Source organism: Callorhinus ursinus, unplaced genomic scaffold (assembly GCF_003265705.2).
Source record: "Callorhinus ursinus isolate GAN/ISIS: 27379988/994484 unplaced genomic scaffold, GSC_fseal_2.0 scaffold17, whole genome shotgun sequence".
Classification (NCBI taxonomy): Eukaryota; Metazoa; Chordata; class Mammalia; order Carnivora; family Otariidae; genus Callorhinus; species Callorhinus ursinus.
The window spans coordinates 316,020-336,075 of NW_027397079.1; the positions used below are offsets into that span (position 1 = coordinate 316,020).

The 20,056-nt window shown below is 50.4% G+C and overlaps 1 pseudogene; it reads right to left on the reverse strand.

Annotated features, from left to right (window-relative positions):
- Positions 1-10,685: 10,685 nt before the first annotated feature.
- LOC112834450 (ADP/ATP translocase 2 pseudogene) lies at positions 10,686-11,862 on the reverse strand (annotated as a pseudogene).
- Positions 11,863-20,056: the final 8,194 nt, after the last annotated feature.

The following is a 20,056-nucleotide window of genomic DNA, read 5'->3' on the forward strand; positions in this document are numbered from 1 at the left end:
CCCGTTCTCCTTGATCGGTAAACTTGGTCTTGGCTTGCTGGCTGTTCGTGCTGATCTTCTGGGGGAGGGGCCTGTTGCCGTGGTTTCCAAATGTCTTTGCTGGAGGCTGAATTGCCCCGCCCTTTTTGGTTGGGGCTAAGCAAGCTGCTTGGGTTTGCCCTCCGGAGCTTTTCTTCCCTGCAAGCTTTCTGTACAGCTTTGGGGGACTAGGGTGAAAATGGTGGCCTCCCAATCTCCACCTGGAGGAGCCGAGAACTCAGGGCCCCGCTCCTCAGTGCGCCCCCAGAGAAAAGTGGTCAATCACTCCCGTCTCCCCGGTCTCTGGCCACACTCTGTGCTCACCCGGCCTGTGACCAAGCATTTCTATCTCTGGCACCCGACCCCGAGTGGAGTCTCCAAACCCAGCAGATCCATGCGGTGTGCTCCCGCGCCGCTCCTCCCCGGGGAGGAAGGGGAGTCTCCCCAGCTCTGCCGCTTGTTGGGTCCCTGCTGGAGGAGCAGTGGCCCGACTGGGCCGCGGATCACAGTTTATGGCAACCCCGAGCCGAGAGCCCGCGCCTCGGCTCTGTCTCTGCAGCAGGCTTCCCCGCTCCGATACCCGGGAGCTCTGCTGCACTCAGGCACCCCCGGTCTTTCTGTGCCCCCGAAGGTCCTGAGACCACACTGTCCCACGAGGGTTCCACCCCCCGCTTAGCCACTGGAGCGACGTCCCTCCGCGGAGCCGACTTCTAAAAGGTCCGATTTTGTGCTCCGCGGCTCTATCACTTGCCAGAAGCGGCCGACGGAGGCCCCTCCCCCCGCCGTCTATCCTGAATATCACCTCGGATTCACTTCTCCGCATGTCCTACATTCCAGTAAGTGGTCGCTTCTCTGTTCAGAGAGTTGTTGCTACTCTCTTCTTCGATCTCCTGTTGAGTTTGTAGGTGTTCAGAATGGTTTGATCCCTATTCAGCTGAATTCCTGAGACCAGAGGAAATCCTGGTCTCCTACTCCTCCACCATCTTGCTCTGCCTCGGTATGGGGGTTTTGATTTGCATTTCCCTGATGATTTTGATGTTGAGCATTTTTTCACATACCTCTTCATATACCTGTTCATCATCTGTGTGTTTTCTTTGGAAGAATGTCTGTTTAGATCCACTGACCATTTCAAAAAATATTTTATTTATTTATTTGACAGAGAGAGAGAGAAAACGAACAAGCAGGGGGAGGGGCAGAGGGAGAAGCTGACTTCCCGCTGAGCAGGGACCCCGATGCGGGACTCGACCCCAGGACCCTGGGATCAAGACCTGAGCCGAAGGCAGACGCTTAACGACCCCAGGGCCCCTGGAAAGTAGATCTTAACGAACGCAGCAGCGGAGCTGGAGAGACCCTTACAAATTCAAGGACAGTAGTGCGCCCATTGGAACTGGTACTTGGGTCTGTTTTCAAAGTTATCACTTAGATGTAGATATTGCTATACATTTTTAAGAAAATCAGCCTTTAGTGTAAAGACCCATCTTACCCACTTATTCCCCAATTCTGAAAACAGCCCCTTAAGAGAAAATCTGAGAAGAAATCTAGTTGGCGGGGGTTACGGATGATACAAAGCAGCCCTCCGCAGGTGGGGTCCATGAGGGCCTTCGCTGCTGGGGTCGCTCCCCTTTCTCCACACGGCCACAGGTGAGGACCCTCCCCTTGATAATCATGTTTCAGAAGACACGGCTTCAAAATTGAATGAACGCTCGTCTTCATCCACTGTTTGGCACAAGCCATGCAGGCAGAGATATTCGCAGCTGCTGTTGGTGCTGCTGAGGGGGAGGAGGAAGGCGATGGTGCCCGAGGGCAGCGTCTGCTCACAGCTGCACCTCTAACTCCATTCCCGAGGTTCACTGGCCTGCCCTTTGGAGTCCAAACGTGCCAACCATCAGTGGGCTCTGTATTCATCTTTGTACCGTGGATTTTGCCCTAATGATTATTCTCATCAACCCACCAAGAGTTATCCATTATCTCCCTATTCTCCACAGTTTGTCTGCTTTTGCCCCATCTCCTTTATGATGAGAAGCCATGAGCAGATCTCTGGTCTCCCGGGTGCTCATGTTGCCCCTGACATGTGCGATGTCCCACCCCCGGCATCTGGGTCACCCTTCTGAGCCTGGTGTTCCTGCACCTCCGGTGGTGGCCTGTCTCTGCCTGGGGTGCTCTCAGGGTTGGTTGGATCTCCTGTGAGATATGTTACTGTGGATACTGGAGAGACTCTGTGTGGGAAATGCACATGTGGGGATTTTTTTATTTTAAGCGTTATTGGTAGAAATGAAATATGTGAGCCTGAATCAAGCAAATATGACTTGGTCAGTTAAAAAAAATGCTCTTGTTCAGCCAGAATGAGCCCCAAGGAAGGAAAACGTCCTTAGGCTGTAACGTTTTTGTGAGCACCAGAGAGAGGTGGGTTTGGAGGGGGACAGCATCGCATAGAAGGTTTGAGTTGTGAATCAGAGTAGTTTCGGTGAGCTGGAGAAGCATGTGCCCCTCTCGTTCTCCCGGCACTGTGGTGGTGACCTGCGCAGATGCCTGCCCTATCGCCTCACTGCAGGGAGGGAGTCGGAGACCCTGGAGCGGGGCTGAGGTGCCAGGAGCCTCCTGGGCTCCTTCCTCCACCGGCCCTGCTCTCTCACCACTGGCAGAGAAGCTCAGTCCCCCCAGATGGATTGGGGTATGCCCTCGGCTTCACGTCCTCTACACCAAAGCCTTGCAGACTCACTGGGGGGTGCGTGGAGCAGACAGGGCAGGACCTGCTCTGCTGCGTGTGAGGACAGAGCCCTGGTCGCAGGTTGTGCGGGAGAAAGTATAACATAACACGCACACCCCACACAAACAACAACACCCAGGGATACAAGCACCCACGTGCACATACTTAAGTACATGCACATTAACACACACACACAAATGCACATGCACAGTGTCAGAGTTCCGGTACGTTCTTACCCATTAAATCTTCCGTTATTCTGAGGGATTTACACAGCCAACAGGATGGTGTGCTCTGCCCTACACACCCAAGACCATCGCTCACTTATTTTTGCCCTCGCTGGGCGCCGCCTCGGTGACCACACCCACGGCCACGCGGCTGCCTCCCACTCTGGGCCTGACAGCACAGCCACGGAGGCGGATGCACACAAGACCCCAGTGTCGAGGAGCTTTGGCCGAGGCTGCCAGCTCCACGTGGGCTGGGAGCCTGCACTTTGCTGGAAGCTTCAGGACCACGTGGCGCCTGCAAGATCTGAATCATGGAGCCATAGGACCAAGTCGTCCACTCCTGGGTTCTGCAGATAGAAGCGACTCAGAAATCCTCAGTATTTCTATGCAATCTGCCCACTTACCATTGCATGTAGGCATTACACAAAACTTTGTTTCATGACATTAATTAATGTAATTTTCAATAAGATGGCTTATCCCACACGTGAAATATTTTCAAGAATGCTAGGAAAGGAACATGGACCAAACCAATGAATAACATGAAAGACAGTAAGAGATTTCAAAGGCTGAGGTGCTATGAGTGAATGAATGGAAACATTTATCACATACCCACAACTTACTTTACAGATTACAAGCCCATTTTTTGTGGCCACCTCATTTTACAGTTCCTGTGGTTCTTTGTTATGTTATAAATTCTCAATATATATCATCTTGTACACACATCTTGATTTCCAAACTAGGTGAACATCCCCATTAGGGCATAGACAGGAGCCTCTGTCTCTTTTAATAGTGTTCAAATATTTATTGATTAGATAATATATGATTGATCGATAAGGACAAAAACTAATATTTTAAATTGGTTGTCACTGAAAAAATTATATTAGACAAGATTTTCCACTGCTTGACAATAGAAATGAGATGACCTAATTGCTATGACTACCTGGTTAAAAACTCCTCCAACTAACTATCTTTGGTTATCCCTTTTTTTATTATACTGCTTCTTTCTAAGAAATCTCTTTTTAAAAAAATTGTTTGTTTGAGAGAGAGCTAGAGAGTGAGCACGAGTGGGGGGAGGGGCAGAGGGAGAAGCAGACTCCTGCTGAGTGAGAGCCCCATGCGGGACTCGATCCCAGGAGCCCAGATCGTGACCTGAGCTGAAGGCAGATGCTTAACCCACTGAGCCACTAGGCGCCCCTGTAAGAAATCTCTTGGTAGATAATCTTGTTGGATACTTTACTCTGTTTCATTCAAGGAATTTCTCAAATATGGACAAACTTTTGCATTATTACTTCTGTGTCTTTACTCCTTTGAAAGTGTGGCGTTTGATTTGGAGAAATCTTGTCCTGCTAAAGAATGTAATTTCTGATTTCCATATGTGTAGTCACTGAGCAAAGCACTTCTCAGCAGCTTCAACAGTGAAATGAAAATAGTAGACACCAGCTCTCATAAAATTTCAGTCCCTAGGAGTGCAGGATGGGACCGCCTCCTTGCTCAGAGGTGCGACCGCCTGTCTCACCTCCTGAAGGGTGGATTTGGAAGGCTGGGATGAGAACCTGGGACAGATTTAGAACCACCTACAATCCAAGATGTGCAGACCCAGAATAGCTCCCGGTCGGACTCACTTGTTGTTCATGAGGTGACGGAGAGCAGCAGGGCATCCCTGTTGCCTGCGACTCTGAGCCTTCCTGTATCCTCCAGAATTCCTGAATGTTGTAGAACCAAAAGGAAAAGCAGAAGGACACACATGAGAGAAAACACTATTTCTCAGATGGTCATTTATGTCCAGAACTCCCTAACTTCTTCTTTTTAAAAAGTTGAGTGAAAGACCTTACCGGTGCAACATGAGGAGGTCGGCAGCCAGAGGGACGCCACTGGCCTTGGCGCGGGGAGAGCGTGAGGAGCCGGCCGAGCAGATGACAGAAACGGCACCAAACCCCACGGACTCCTTGCGTAGATCTGAATCTCCATGGAGAAGAAACCCCACTCCTTCTATGTTTAGACCCATGCTGTATATTATTCGCAGGAGAGGCAGCTGCTGACTGATACTTGGAAAGACCATTAGGGAACGGGGAGGGGGGTTGCTTGGGTTCAAGATGCCACACACGAGTGGGTCTGCCCACCAGCTCTTTCGCGAGCAGGAGCACCCATTGGCCCCAGGGGGAGGGCAGCACTGCCAAGGACTGCTGCCCCTGAGGAGCCTCCAAGTCAGGATGGAACCCTATCTGGAGGTTTTTCAGCCTGTTTGGCACATAAAATTGGGTTTTAAATCTCCAGATAATCGATTTCCAGGGAGCATGGCCGGTGATGCAGTGATTCTGGACAGGTAGGTTTGGGTGTACGTGATGAACTGCCACCACAGAGGGGGTTGCCCCGAATGACCAGCCCACCTACACCTGCATGCCCCTGGCATTTCCAAGTAAACCTGTATGTGTCCCCCGAGTGGACACACTGAAACTTCTTTACATCAGCCCTTTTCCATGCTGTTCTCAGGCATCACGCCATCTTCATGAGCCATTTTGAAGTAGGTGGAAACACACATGTGTTTCTCAGGGCTAGTCTTTTCAGGGAGAGAGGAGACCTTTTCCATATCAAGATGTGTCATCTTTTGGAGAGGTTGTTGTTGTTGTTTTTTAATTTTATTTATTTATTTGAGAGAGAGAGAGTGAGTGAGAGAGCACAAGCTGGGGGAGAGGTAGATGGAGAGGAAGAAGCAAACTTCCCACTGAACCAGGAGCCTGATGTGGGACTCGATCCCAGGACCCTGAGATCATGACCTGAGGTGAAGGCAGACACTTAATGACTGAGCCACCTCAGCACCCCTTGAGAGTCTTTAAAAACAAGGGAAATAGGGACCAGAGGGAAAGTGCAATGAGTGAGCCCCACACTTTGTCACACCACAAATGGGAAAATACACCTGTCCTGAATGAAGGAATACATAGTCCTGGATGACTTTACAGTAGCATGTCCCAGAATCAATGCATTCTTCTTAAAACTGTCTATAAAAAGGGGCACCTGGGTGGTGCAGTTGGCTAAGTGTCTGACTCTTGGTCTCAGCTCAGGTCATGATCTCAGGGTCGTGACTTTGAGCCCCAGGACGGCTCTATAATGGGTATGCCTCCTGCTTGGGATTCTCTCTCCCTCTGCCCCTCTTTGCCCCCACCTTGTGTGTGTGTGCATGCTCTCTCTCTAAAACAGCCCTAAAAAAACTGCTTATAAAAAAAATATATAGACAATATCTGTAAAGCTGTGTTCTATTCAGAAGTTTCCTTCCCAATGCTGGAGTTACAGGTATAATTTCCCTCCTTGCATCCCTCTTGTGCTGAGCAACCACTGAACTGCAATGCTGGGTGAAACCCACCCAAATCACCATGTACCTTTGCTTTTGAAGGAGACTTACATTCACTTTACAGCAGGATCTCACCACATCTTTTTTTTTTTAAGATTTCTCCATTTATTTGAGAGAGTGCCCATGGGGTGGGGGAGGGGCAGAGGGAGACACTCTTCAGGTGGACTCCCTGCTGAGTGCAGATCCCACCATGGGACTCAACGTCACAACCCATTAGATCATGACCTGAGCTGAAACCAAGAATCAGACAGAATCGGCAGAGCCCCCCAGGGACCCCAGGATCTCACCACCTCTTTACCTACTATCAACAAAGAAGGCAAACAACTTTAATCCAGGAGATAGATTGAGTCTAGAAAGGAGGAGAATGGTGTCAGACCTCAGCCTTCCCCTCTTGAACGGTACACGTCATGGACAGTTGGAGGGTTTTTTTTTTTGCTGTGAGTTCAGAAGACCACAGGACAATGGGGACAGGCTGCCCATATGGTCTCCAGGGAGACTAGAGTTAGCAGAGCAGAGGGCTGGACAGGCTCCACTTGGGCTCATGGTTACTCCGTGCCCAACACTGTGTTCTTCCACATCTTCCTTCGGGAGCTGTTTTGACCATAGTTTCTCCAGGCCCAGGTCTTCCTCAGGCTTGAAGTGTGATGATAGCCACATAGACCAGTGCCACCGAATTTGAGAACTCACACTCCTGAAAGACCCCAGGGCCTTGAGCACTTCTTCCCCAAGGGACCAACATCTAGTTCAAGAAAGTACTTTTTAATGGTGAACCAACACAACAAAAGAGAAGTATTTTCTTCATAACATTTAACTTAAAAATAACTCATTATGAGTATGAGTAAGAGATTTGGGGTCATGGTCATTTTGATACTAGAAATGTGCTTCTCAAGCATGTGGAGATCCCTGAGAAGATATCAAGGGACCTTGTGAATTCCGAAGACCCCAGTTTAAGAAATGGAGCTTCCCATGGTTTCTCTTGCATCCAGGTTCATTTCTCTCCAAAGGTTCTACCTTCACTCCTTAATGTACCATTTCTTTCAGGAAGTGTTTTCTGAATCCCAACCGTATTCCACAGCTTTCCCAAGCGGATCCACCTTGGACACATGCTTCTTCATTTTCTTTCCTACAGAATCAAACTAAACTCTGAGACGTGGCTTTCTTATTCGGGAGTATTTCCTGGCAGCTCCCAGTTCTTACCGAGAGCTCTGGACCCAATGGTGCTGTAGTCGCAGGAAACTCTGTGAGCACACGGTTCCCTGTGTGGTTGGGGGTCTCAATCTCTTCAGTAACCTCTGGGCATGTTCTGATTTCACAGAGCACAATGCCAGCCACTTAATTCAGGGAAAGTCCAACAGAGTTCAAGATCCCACCCTTGATCTTCCCTCAAAGAGTTTATTGTCTAAGATGACACCACAGTTAAGCCCAGAGGCTTTGGAATCTGATTTGTATGAATTCAAACCCTAGTTTTAACTCAAGACGATCAGCTAACAACACCTCAATCCTGATATCCTGATCTGTCAGACTGTATCATAAACCTCAGAGTGTTGTCTCAAGCATCATAACAAAACAGGTGTAACGTGGCTGTCAGTACTCCTCCTAGTAAGGACGCAATGAAGGGTGCCCTATGCAAGGCAGGGAGACACAGAAATAACTAACTGTGTAAGATGATCATGGATATTGATAGAAGGGAAATGTTAGCTTAGAAGAAATGAAAATACTCATGAAGTCCTCTTGCCCCGGATCGTCATCCTTCTTTCCAGCCCTCAGATCCCCTGAGACCCTGGCCATACTCCTCAGGTCCACAGGGCGGGTCCTCACTATTGCAGCTCTCAGGTCAACCTGTACTAGTGTTTCTCAGTCCCCATTCTGTGGATGGCAGGTGAAACGTTACTGCCTTGTGCCCACTCCCTTCCCACCTGCCTCCTGCCCATAACACTGCCCTTCTCCCTGGCCTCTGACACTCTGGAGCCCGGCTAGAATTCAAGCAAGTTATTAATCTGTACCAACAATTTAGCACTAAATGCTGGACACACACACCTCTCCTAGTGTCTTCAAGGAGCACTGATCTTACAAAATGTTTCCCAAGGAACTGTGCCTGTAGTCAAATATTAGGGCAAACATTGCTTGCTATCTCACCCTCTTGGACATTTAAAATGCACATGGACTCTGAGAAATCTTTCGGTAAGGATGCCCATTAATGTTTGCCAAGCTAGCATTTCCCGAACTTACACAGATCCTTTTGCAAATAACAGCTGTGCATAACAAACAGAAGAGGTGTACCACAGTGCATGCTCTGAGAGGTGTTCCTATTTATATCCTCACTCTGCTGACATTGTTTTGTTAGCTTTACTGCAATAAGACTCATGTTACCTTGAGAGCAATGACTATGTCCTTAAATTATTTAGTAGCAATAATAGCTAATACTATTATTAAGCAGCAGATAAGCATATAGTAAGTGCTCAATAATAAGTGCCCTCTGGCAGCTCAACCTCTCTGGAGCAATCATTTTCCATGTCTCAAATATACCTGGGTCTTATGTAAGTATCATTTTGCTTTGGCTCTGTGGGTTTCTATTTTTTTTAATAAAATCAACTTTACTTATTTATTTTTAATTTTAATTCAATTAGGCAAGGTATAGTATATCATTGGTTTCTGATGTACGTTCAATGATTAACTAGTTCAGTATAACACCCAGTGCTCATCACAACACATGCCCTCCTTCATGCCCATCACCCGGTCACCCCGTCCCCCCACCCAGCTCCCCTTCTGCAACCCTCATTTGTTTCCCAGAGTCAAGAGTCTCTCGTGGTTTGTGTCCCTCTCTGATTTCTTCCCATTTAGAAAAATAAGCTATTTTTAATTATTTTTATTTATTTTTTTAATTAACATATAATGTATTATTTGTTTCAGCAGTACCGGTCTGTGATTCATCAGTCTTACACAATTCACAGCGCTCACCATAGCACATGCCCTCCCCAGTGTCCATCAATAGACTATTTGTAAAGTGGCTTTAGGTTCACAGCAAAACTGAGGGGAGGATGCAGAGTTTCCCTGTGTACCCGCTGCCCACCCCCTTCACCCATCTTTCCCGCATTGTCAAAATCCCACCAGATGGAACATTTGTTACAACCCATGAACCCACATAGATACTCCATTCTCACCACACTTTACCTTAGGGCCTCTCTCGGGTTGTAAGACGGTAAATTTATGGAGGGGGGAGAGACAGAAAATGGGAAAATAACATTTTGCTTTAATGCATGAAATCTCACCACATGTACTTGGAGCATAGGACGAGAAAGGGTGGTTTGCTTCTTTAAGCAGCTCTTCAAAGATTGCACACTGGGGATGAATGAATTTTCTGGGTCAAAGAACGCAATGTACATCTGTTGTGCTTTGCAGGCTACCGGGTCAGTTTGGAACAGAAGTGTGACGGTCAACAGAGGGTGGCTGGGATGCCCTGAGAAGGTGGTATCGGCATCGGGGAGGGTGGCTGCCTGCCCCAGAAGCCGGTCTGAACCTGCGGCCCGAGCCTGTCCTTGACCGAGCCTGCTTCTGGCCAGAGGCATTCGGAGCTCTCCTGGAAGACAGTGTGTGCGATCTGAGCAGCAGCTTCTCCTGGAACAGCCGCTGCGGTCCCTTGAGGACCATCTCTCCGACAGGGTGAAAAAGCAGGGGCGTCCTCGGGCCCATCAGCGTGAAACATCCGAGGAGACCAGGCTGGGCACTTACAGGAAAAGGGTGTTGTTCTGCCTGGGAACCCGGAGGCAGTAAGAGCCTTGACACCCCCCCCCGCCCGCCCCCTGTGCCCTCCTGACGCAGCTCGGAGCCCGCCTGCCCCCTCTTCTGCGTGGACGTGCTGGTTCCTCCAACACACTATGCGACCCTGAGGGCTGACGAGGACACTCTGGACGCCCCTGCTGCTCACAGCACAGCGCTCATGGAGACAGTTCTGCCACGGCGGCCGTCACATGCGGATTCCTGGCCCCTGCACTTATACCACCTATAGAACCCCTGTGCGCCTGCCACGTCCTTCTGGGAGCTTCCACCGCCCGTCGGCTTCAGCCAGGAGCAGCATGCCAGAGGCCAAGGATATGTATTCATTTCTCTCCTGTTGCTTGGAACGTAGTGGGTGCTCAGTGAATGTTACTGCGCCGGGACTACTGGCCTCTGGGGGGTTCAGAACAAGACCTGACCTCATCCTCCCTGCCAGGGCTCCTGAGAGGCCCTCCTGCCCGTCTTGAGTATGAGCTCCCTGAGATGGGACCGGGATATCCCGACATCACTGCATCCCCATGGCCCAGACTGGCACAGTCCAACGTGGGAGCCATCGGCCACATGCAGCCACTGAAAGTGGAATTCAAGTGAATGAAAATGAACGAAGAGTCAGAAATTCAGTTCCTTCACCATCTGGGCTGCATTTCAGATGCTCAGGAGCCAGGTGGCGGCCACCCTGCACGGACACAACACATGCCCGCCCCCGGGAGAGTTCCCACGGACATCCCTGGTCCACAGCAGAGCAGGACACCCAGCAGACACGGAGAACCAGGAGCATGGATGACTGACCTGGGCCACGCCTCTCTCGAAACTGGCGCTGGAGCCCTTTACAGGTTTCTTTACAGTAGGATGGAGGATCCAGCTACAGTGAAAGCCGCCGAAGCTAACGCACGTGGGCGGCATGGCCCCTGGGGGAGCACAGGCTGTGCTGCAGAGGAGGAAACTGACGTCCACCCCGCCCCAGGCCCAAACTGCCAGCTCGACGGATCTACTCTCCACCCCTCTTTAAAATATGTACATTATAGCACGGCCCCCTTGAAAAACGCTCTGGCACCTTCATCACGAGCGATCTTCCTCCAGCCGCCTACTGTGCCCGTATACGTGATGTCAGTTCCTTTGCGCCCTGACTGCATCATCATTCGGTGGCGAACAGTGTCAAACGGGTAGGAAGTCAACCCGGCAACCACTGTGTCGGATTGTGTGGTCATCCAGCTGATGAGGATGTGAGTATTCTTGGGGTCTGGAAGCATTCCCTTTGCGGTGTCATAGATACCGAAGTAGGAAGCTCGGTAGGTGATAATGCCCTGCACAGACCCATTAAAGCCTCGGTACAGGCCCTTCATGCCATCAGATTTGTAGATTTCACCAGGCGGTCACCACGGAGGCCTCTGAATTCCCTTTCAGCTCCAGCTTTGCCCACCTCGGCTGCTAGCCGGGTTCGGGCAAAATCAAGAGGATACACAAAACACAAGGATGTGGCCCCAGCGGCACCACCTGACGCCAGATTCCTGGCAAAGTAGCACCAAAACTGGGTTCTCTTGTCCACACCACCCAGGAAGATCTGCTTGTATTTACCTTTGAAGGTGAAGTTGAGAGCCTGGGTGGGGAAGTATCTGATGACATTGGCCAGGTTACTGTGCCAGAGGACAGGACTCCCTGCTCCTTGGGGATGCGAACCACACAGTGTATAATGCCCTCGTATCGCTTATCTGCGGTGATTTGCTTGCTGGCATGCTGCACCTGCACCAGCAGCTTGACCCGCTCGATGGGCGCTACCGCCATCTTGGAGATGGCCGTGGTCCAGTGTTTTCAGAGGCATGGGTGGTTCTTTCGTGCTGGTCTTGTATGATGAAATCAAGAAGTTCACATAAGTTATTTCCTAGTCTTCCCCCCGCCCCGTGAACAGGCATGTTGTATTATATAACGTATCTTGAACATTCTTGATAGACTATTGGCTGTCTATTTATCAATGGCAACTATTCCACTGGTTGAAAACGGGAAGCAATAATATTCATCTGACCAGTTTTCTCTTAAAGCATGATGACAGGACTCAATTATATTTTTTATTTTAGTCACTTCTGATAAATTTGAAGAAATAAAAAATATCTGAAATATAAAAAATTGTACATTATAAATTAATTCTATTTAGATTTCATTTAAAAAATTCTAAACTTACAGGATTTCCCATTTGCTTAAAAATCAGTTTCATACATTGGTGCAGACCCATTTTTCCTGGCATCCACTCAGTGAGGAGCCCCCACCTCGCTCACCTGGACCGACGGGGCAGGTGAGCCCAAAGTCTGCATCTATACTGAGCAAACAGCTGGAAACCTGCCTTTCAGCAGCCTTACATATGGCCGGCTGGGCAGAAATGGGAGACGGGGGTGAAGCGTACCCATGGTATTTAATTCATACCTTAACCATGGATTAGACAGAACCAATGGGCTTCAAATGTGTAATATATTGATGTATTTTCCCTCGAAGAAAGATGAAGTATCTCAGCGTGGTCATTTCAGCAGCCAGACATCCAAGGATGGTGGAGGGGGCTCTCCTCCTACCCTCAGAGCAAACAGAGCAGGTAACATCACTCCTGCGCTCTGAGACTCGGGTTGAGGAAGACAACCTCAAGTCCATCCCAGGTATTCTTAGGACCTCCTCAAGAGCAGTGCAGATGCCACCTCCCTTTGGGGGCCCCGATGCTCTCAGACTGGACTGGGAGTCCTTGTCCTTTCCCTATGTCAACACAACACTTTGACTTACTTCCGTTTTACCCCCATCGAGCTGCATGGGACATAAGCTGATGCTGGGTCCTGGCTGTGAAGTGTGCAGTCTGGCTTCAGCAACACACCCAGGCAGCCACTGCTCTCTGCTGCTTGGCATCTCTTCCCCGGGGAGATGTGCTCTACCTGGCCAGGTGAGCGCAGGTGGCTCAGAGTCACTGGAGAATTCCTGCACTCAGGCATGTGACTGTTTCGGACACTGGCAGGTGACCTAGCCAAGTCAAGTAAACATTCTCCCTGCAAGCGTATGAACATGAGGTCGATGGTGCTTCTTCCTCAGGGGATCCTGCTCTAAGGGATGAGCAGATGCTGTTTGCAGGAAGCTGTGTGCAGCGGAGAACAGTGGGGTGCCATCCACAGAGAGGCAGAGACAGGAAGAGGGAGGGGAGGGTGGAGGGAAGGTCAGGGAACAGGGGACAGAGGCTGGAGGGAGGGAAGACAGGTGGGGTCAGAAAGCAAACCATTCTGACAAAATTGTTTAAATGCCTATATCCAGCCATGACTGCAGCTGGCCTCTCCCCCAGATCTTTGTGATGTGAGCCAACAAATTCCCTTTGGATTAAGCTAGTTTCTATTGCTACCAAAAGGTAATTGTTTAAAGTTGCTTGATGCAGAAAAAGCATTCGACAAAATACAGCATCCTTTCCTGATGAAAACTCTTCAGAGTATAGGGATAGAGGGAACATACCTCAAGTTCATAAAAGCCATCTATGAAAAACCCACAGTGAATATCATTCTCAATGGGGAAAAGCTGAGAGCTTTTCCCCTGAGGTCAGGAACGCGGCAGGGATGTCCACTCTCACCACTGCTATTCAACATAGTATTAGAAGTCCTAACCACAGCAATCAGACAACAAAAAGAAATCAAAGGCATCCAAATTGGCAAAGAAGAAGTTAAACTCTCCCTCTTTGCAGATGACATGATACCTTATGAGCAGAACCAAAAGACTCCACCCCCAAAGTACTAGAACCCATACAGCAATTCAGCAACGTGGCAGGATACAAAATCAATGCACAGAAATCAGTTGCTTTGCTATACACTAACAATGTAACTGTAGAAAGAGAAATTAAGGAATCGATTCCATTTACAATTGCACCAAAAGCCATAAGATACCTTGGAATTAACTTAATCAAAGATGTAAAGGATCTATACTCTAGGAACTACAGAACACTCATGAAAAAAATTGAGGAAGACACAAAAAGATGGAAAAACATTCCATGCTCATGAATTGGAGAATAAACATTGTTAAAATGTCTATGCTCCCCAGAACAATCTATACCTTCAATGCCATCCTGATCAAAATACCAATGACATTTTTCAAAGTGCTGGAAGAAACAATCCTAAAATTTGTACGGAACCAGAAAAGACCCCAAATCGTCAAGGAAATGTTGAAAAAGAAAACCTAAGCTGGTGGCATCACAATGGGTGATTTCAAGCTATATTACAAAGCTGTGATCACCAAGACAGCATAGTACTGGCACAAAAACAGACACATAGATCAATGGAACAGAATAGAGAGCCCACATACGTACCCTCAATGCTATGGTCAAATAACCTTTGACAAAGCAGGAAAAAGTATGCTCTGGAAAAAAGACAGTGTCTTCAATAAATGGTGCTGGGAAAATTGGACAGCCACATGCAGAAGAATGAAACTCGACCATTCTCTAACACCAGACACAAAGATAAACTCAAAATGGATGAAAGACCTCAACGTGAGACAGGAATCCATCAAAATCCTAGAGGAGAACCCAGGCAGTAACCTCTTTGACATCGGCCACAGCAACTTCTTTCAAGACAAGTCTTCAAAGGCAAGGGTAACAAAAACAAAAATGAACTTTTGGGACTTCATCAAGATAAAAAGCTTCTGCACGGCAAAGGAAACAGTCAATAAAACAAAGAGGCGACCCACAGAATGGGAGAAGATATTTGCAAATGACATATCAGATAAAGGGCTGGTATCCAAGATCTATAAAGAACTTCTCAAACTCAACACCCAAAAAACAAATAATCTAGTAAAAAAAAATGGGCAGAAGTCATGAACAGACATTTCTCCAAAGAAGACATACACATGAAACAGACACATGAAAAAATGTTCAACATCACCCTGCATCAGGGAAATACAAATCAAAATCACATTAAGATACCACCTCACACCAGTCAGTATGGCTAAAATTAACAAGTCAGGAAATGACAGATGTTGGTGGGGATGCGGAGAAAGGGGAACCCTCCTACCCTGTTGGTGGGAATGCAAGCTGGTGCAGCCACTCTGGAAAACGGTATGGAGGTTCCTCAAACAGTTGAAAATAGAGCTACCTTAAAACCAAGCAATAGCACAAGACACAGATGTAGTGAAAAGAAGGGCCACATGCACCCCAGTGTTCATAGCAGCAATGTCTGCAACAGCCAAACCATGGAAGGAGCCAAGATGCCCTTCAACAGATGAATGGATAAAGAAGATGTGGTTCATATACACAATGGAATATTACTCAGCCATCAGAAAGGATAAATACCCAACTTTTACATCAACATGGATGGGACTGGAGGAGACTATGCTAAGTGAAATAAGTCAAGCAGAGAAAGACAATCATCATATGGTTTCACTCATGAGCAACAGAAGGAACAGCATGGAGGACCACAGGGGAAGGGAGGGAAAACTGAATGGGAGGAAATCAGAGAGGGAGACGGACCATGAGAGACCCTGGACTCTGGGAACCAAACTGAGGGTTTCAGAGGGGAGGGGGGTGGGGGGATGGGGTAACTGGGTGATGGGCAGTAAGAGGGCACATGATGTGATGAGCACTGGGTGTTATACGCAACTAATGAATCATTGAACACTACGTCAGAATCTAATGATGTACTATATGCTGGCTAACTGAACATAATAATAATAGATAAATTTAAAAAATAAAGCCAAGAGAAAAAAAAGAATAAAAAAATATATAAAGTTGTCTGATACATGCTCCTCCTATTAAGCTCCCTCTGGACCTACTCAGCATGTGTCTAGAACCTTCCCCCTGCCTCCAGGCACCTTAAACCCACGTCCTTCCTAGGGTCTGTGCTCCAGATTGCCCCCTTCCCTATAAAAGTTGTCTTCTCGTAGGACCCACGCAGGGGCAGGGGCTTTCTGCAATGACAGGTGCCTTGCTTGTCACCTGCAACTCCATTCTTCCTGCCCTTGCCTTGAGCCCATCTTTTCCCTGACCTGACCTCCATGTTAACTGCCCCTTCGAAGCCAGCACTCTCCTTGGTGGACCCCGGGGGCTGCTCCCCGGCTCCCACAGAATGAGCTCACCAGTGACCCACATGGCACTGTGTGACACCCTCTGCCCTGCGTGTGTCTCCGGAGATGGTGCTGACATGTCTCCATCTCTCAAGGCTTTCACGCAAGCAGACCCACACAGGTCTTCTCCTCACACCTGTCTCCCTGTGTGTCCCAGCAAGGAGAGCCTCCGCCCTCCCGTCAGCCCCGATGCCCCGTCCTTCTCTCTGTTCATGAATTCCCAAACCCTACTGGTTCCGTCACCCACGGTCTCTGACTTTCCTGCATCTTTTCTCCTGCTCGGCCGGCCCCACCCCAGGCCTCACCCGTCCCTCACTGGTTCTCCCACTGCTGCGATGTCTCTTGTGTGTGGAGTGGTTTAGTCTCCACACTGTTCACGCACATCCCCAGCATTTGTCTGTCCACTCGGGTGGTGCAACAGAAAACAAAGACTGGGCGGCTTGTACATAGCAGAGCGGAAGGGGCTGGGGTCAGTGAGGGCCTAGTGCCCAGGGGGCATCTTCCCTGGGCCTTCACATGGGGAAGGGGCTGGGGGCTCCCTGGGGTCCCTTTACAAGGGCTCTGATCTGACCACTGGGCTCAAGCCTCATGACCTCACCTCCTCCCCAAGGCCTGCTCCACCCCATCACCGCGGCATGGGACCTTGGGGGGACAGACCATCAGCTCATGGCAATGTGTTCGAGAGCCTCCATTTCTTTCTCAGTAGCATCCAGACTCCATTGTGTGGTCTGCACGGCATCCCTGGGTGTTTCTCAGCCTGTGGCTATGAGGCTGAAGGGTTTTCCGTCTTTGCCATTGTCTGGAGGCATCTCCACGGAGCTGTGTGACCGGGGATGGTTGGCTAGCTTTTCTGGGCCTCTCTTCCTCGGCCATAAAATGAGAGTCTGGGAAAGGAGCCCCACCGCTTTGCCTGCTGAGCTTCCTTCTGATGCACTAATGTCACCGAAAACATCGGTGAAGATGCCCGTTCTGGGACGGGGGGGGAAACAGCAGAGCAGGGGTTGTTCGCCTCCCACCCAGCCTTCCCAGCGCCCAGCACGGAGGACAGCTAGTTCTCAGACACAAAGGCGTTCAGCGGAAGCAGCAACAGGTGAAGCCAAAAGCCCGGAGAACCAGTCGTATAAAGAGAAAAGCTGACTCGAGTTGGGAAAAGCAGGGAACCGTCAGGACATGCAGAGCTCTTTACCAAGCTGCTTCCTGGGATGGTTTCCAAAAATGTTTGACTTTTTCCCTTAATGAAGCAATCATATTGAGAGGGCTTCACTTTGTTTGGATTTTGACCCATAATATCTCCCTAAATAAATCAGAATAGTAGAATCAGATACATTGCTGACAAGTTATATGTAAATACCCAGCTTTAAAATTTGCCTTGAGCGGAAAGCACTCAGCTGGGCCCGCATCGTGTGGATGCCCCCTCCAGGCAGGCTTCCCGGAGCCGCGCACGCGGTTGCGGGCCAGCAGCAGGGATGGTGATGGAGCAGTGAGGAGTGTTTCCTCTACATACCCCGTCCCAGGTGTGTGGTGGGCACACGCTTGTGTGGGTAGGAGTGCGCGGGCTCACAGGTGTGGGTGAGAAGAGACAAGCTCCTGGGAGCAGAGAGTAGATGGCGGGGGCCCTGGCGTGGGGACGGGCTGTGTTGGCCCCACTTCCAGCTCTGGGATGTAACATGCAAGCGGTGTAGTGAACAGTCCTGGGCTGTTCATGCAAGTTGCTCTGAGCGTGGGTCCACAGTGTTCTCACCACCAAAGCATAACCAAGGTAATGGTGTGTCCCTGAGCTTGCCGGGTCGTGACTTCAGCGTGCAGCTTGCACGTACTCAAACCTCACGCCATACACCCAGAATATACTCTATACCCGTTGATCATACTCTGGGGCACCTGGGTGGCTCAGTCGTTAATTGTCTGCCTTTGGCTCAGGTCATGATCCCAGGGTCCTGGGATTGAGCCCCGTACTGGGCTCCCTGCTCGGTGCGGAGTCTGCTTCTCCCTCTCTCTCCGCTGCTCCCCCTGCTTGTGCTTGCTGTCTCTCTCTCTGTCATATAAATCTTTTTAAAAAAATATCATACCTCAAGGAAGCTGGGGGAAAACCTTACAAAACAGTCAGTTTTGTCATCATTAGCTTACTCCGCTCGGGGAAGGGGACTGACTTAGGGCTTCAGCGGGGAGGAGGGTGAGGAGGCTGCAGGAGGAGGCCCCAGCTATCAGCAGGGAAAGGAGAAGCACCAAGCTTCCTGCCCGGACGGTCCACCTTCCTCCACGGGTGCTGTTGGTAACATGGCAAAATCAGTCCCCAAGTGGTTTTCTCCGTAACTGAGGTGTCAGTTTTGTGTAACATTTCACTCCTGAAATCTACCTGGAAGATCTCTTCTTATTTAGGAGGAGCACATCCTCAAGAATATTGTTCAAGGTGAAACTCTCTGAAAACATGGACAGAGGTCACAGGACCCCGCACAGCCCCACGGCTCTGGGACCCCAGAGAGCCCCCCCTCCTCGGGGGCATTCAGCCTCCCGGCTGACAGTTACTGATCCCCGGGGTCTGTGGGTCGCGGCTCCCACACACACTCCAGTCCCCCGGGGCGCCACTGATCAAGTGACCTATCGCAGCGACTGTGCAGGAAAAATCCTTAACAAACACCTTCATACCGCACTTGGTTTGAACCTCTCCCTAGGGCTTCAGCGACCCCTCGGGTTAGGGTTCCTCACCAGCCGCCAGCCTCACCCATTCTCCTTTCGCCATTAAAGAGCTGCCTCTGGAAGAGAGAGCCCTCAGGACGGCCCTCTGTGCAGTGGAGGCCAGCTCACACCTGAAACTCCGGGCCTGCCACCCACGAGGGGTTCGGCCTCCCCCCACCCCACAGTGAGGAGGGAGGCTCCCTCGGCCCCTCCTTGCACACTGCTGGAGATGGGCCACATGCACGCAGACGGACGTGCACAACCAAGGCCAGCCAGCCTTCCCCGGAAAGAGAAAGGACTGCCCCTGTCCTCTCCCCGACCTCGTTGAGCCCCGGGGGCCCCTCGCAGCTCCTGTGACCAGTCCATCTACTGAGCCGTCTGAACAGATTCGCTGGCATATGGTCAGCCAACTAGATTCCAGCGCAGGACATCCACGCTGCCTTGCAGGAAGAGCTCGAGGGACTTTGCAAACTCAGCTGCTTATGCACGCAGCTCCATAGCCACTCATCCAGGGGCCTCCCCGGCACACAGAGCGGGAAGGTCCTGCAGTGAGAGCAAGTGTCAGGTGCGGAGCTTCCCGTCCGATGCTCACCCCTTGCAGCAGAGGAAGCAAAGGCCCAGGAGGCCAGTCCCCCACCTCCGTCCAAGTCTGCGCGCCGTGTGGCCGTGGATCGTCCGTCCATCCCCTACGCGCCGCGTTGCGGCGGATCGCGGGTCTAGTTCCCGGGCTTCCAGCTCCCACGGCAAATGATTTGTCTACACGAGGGTTTGTCATCAGAGGGAACGTGTCTGGAGGCAGCATATTGAGACCATCAGTGTGCAAACCCCGCCTGCTGGTAGGGTAAGGCTCGGTCAGCCATCCCGCCCTTGCAGAACGACGTGTGTGTTCTAGAGCAGCAAGGCATCTGAGCAGCGCTGAGCAGCCGCCAGGCCAGGCTGTGACCGTGGAAACCCCCGGCCGCTGCCCGGCCCTAGCAGGTGCGGGCTCTCCCCCAAGCAGCCGGAATCGTGCGGGGCACGGACTCCCCCGGCCTCGGGTCTCCCGTGCGCGAGCGCAGTATCCTCACTGGCGGCGTCCAGAGCCGCACGGGGACGGCCACGAAAACGCAGGACGGGCGGGAAAACCGCAGGTCTTCACGACCTGGGTCTGCGCACACAACTTAAAACCAGGCAGACTTTTCCAAGCTGCATGCGGTGAATATGTGCAGCGTTTTCTGTCTTACAGCAGTTTCTACTGACCCCGGTAGTTCCCGG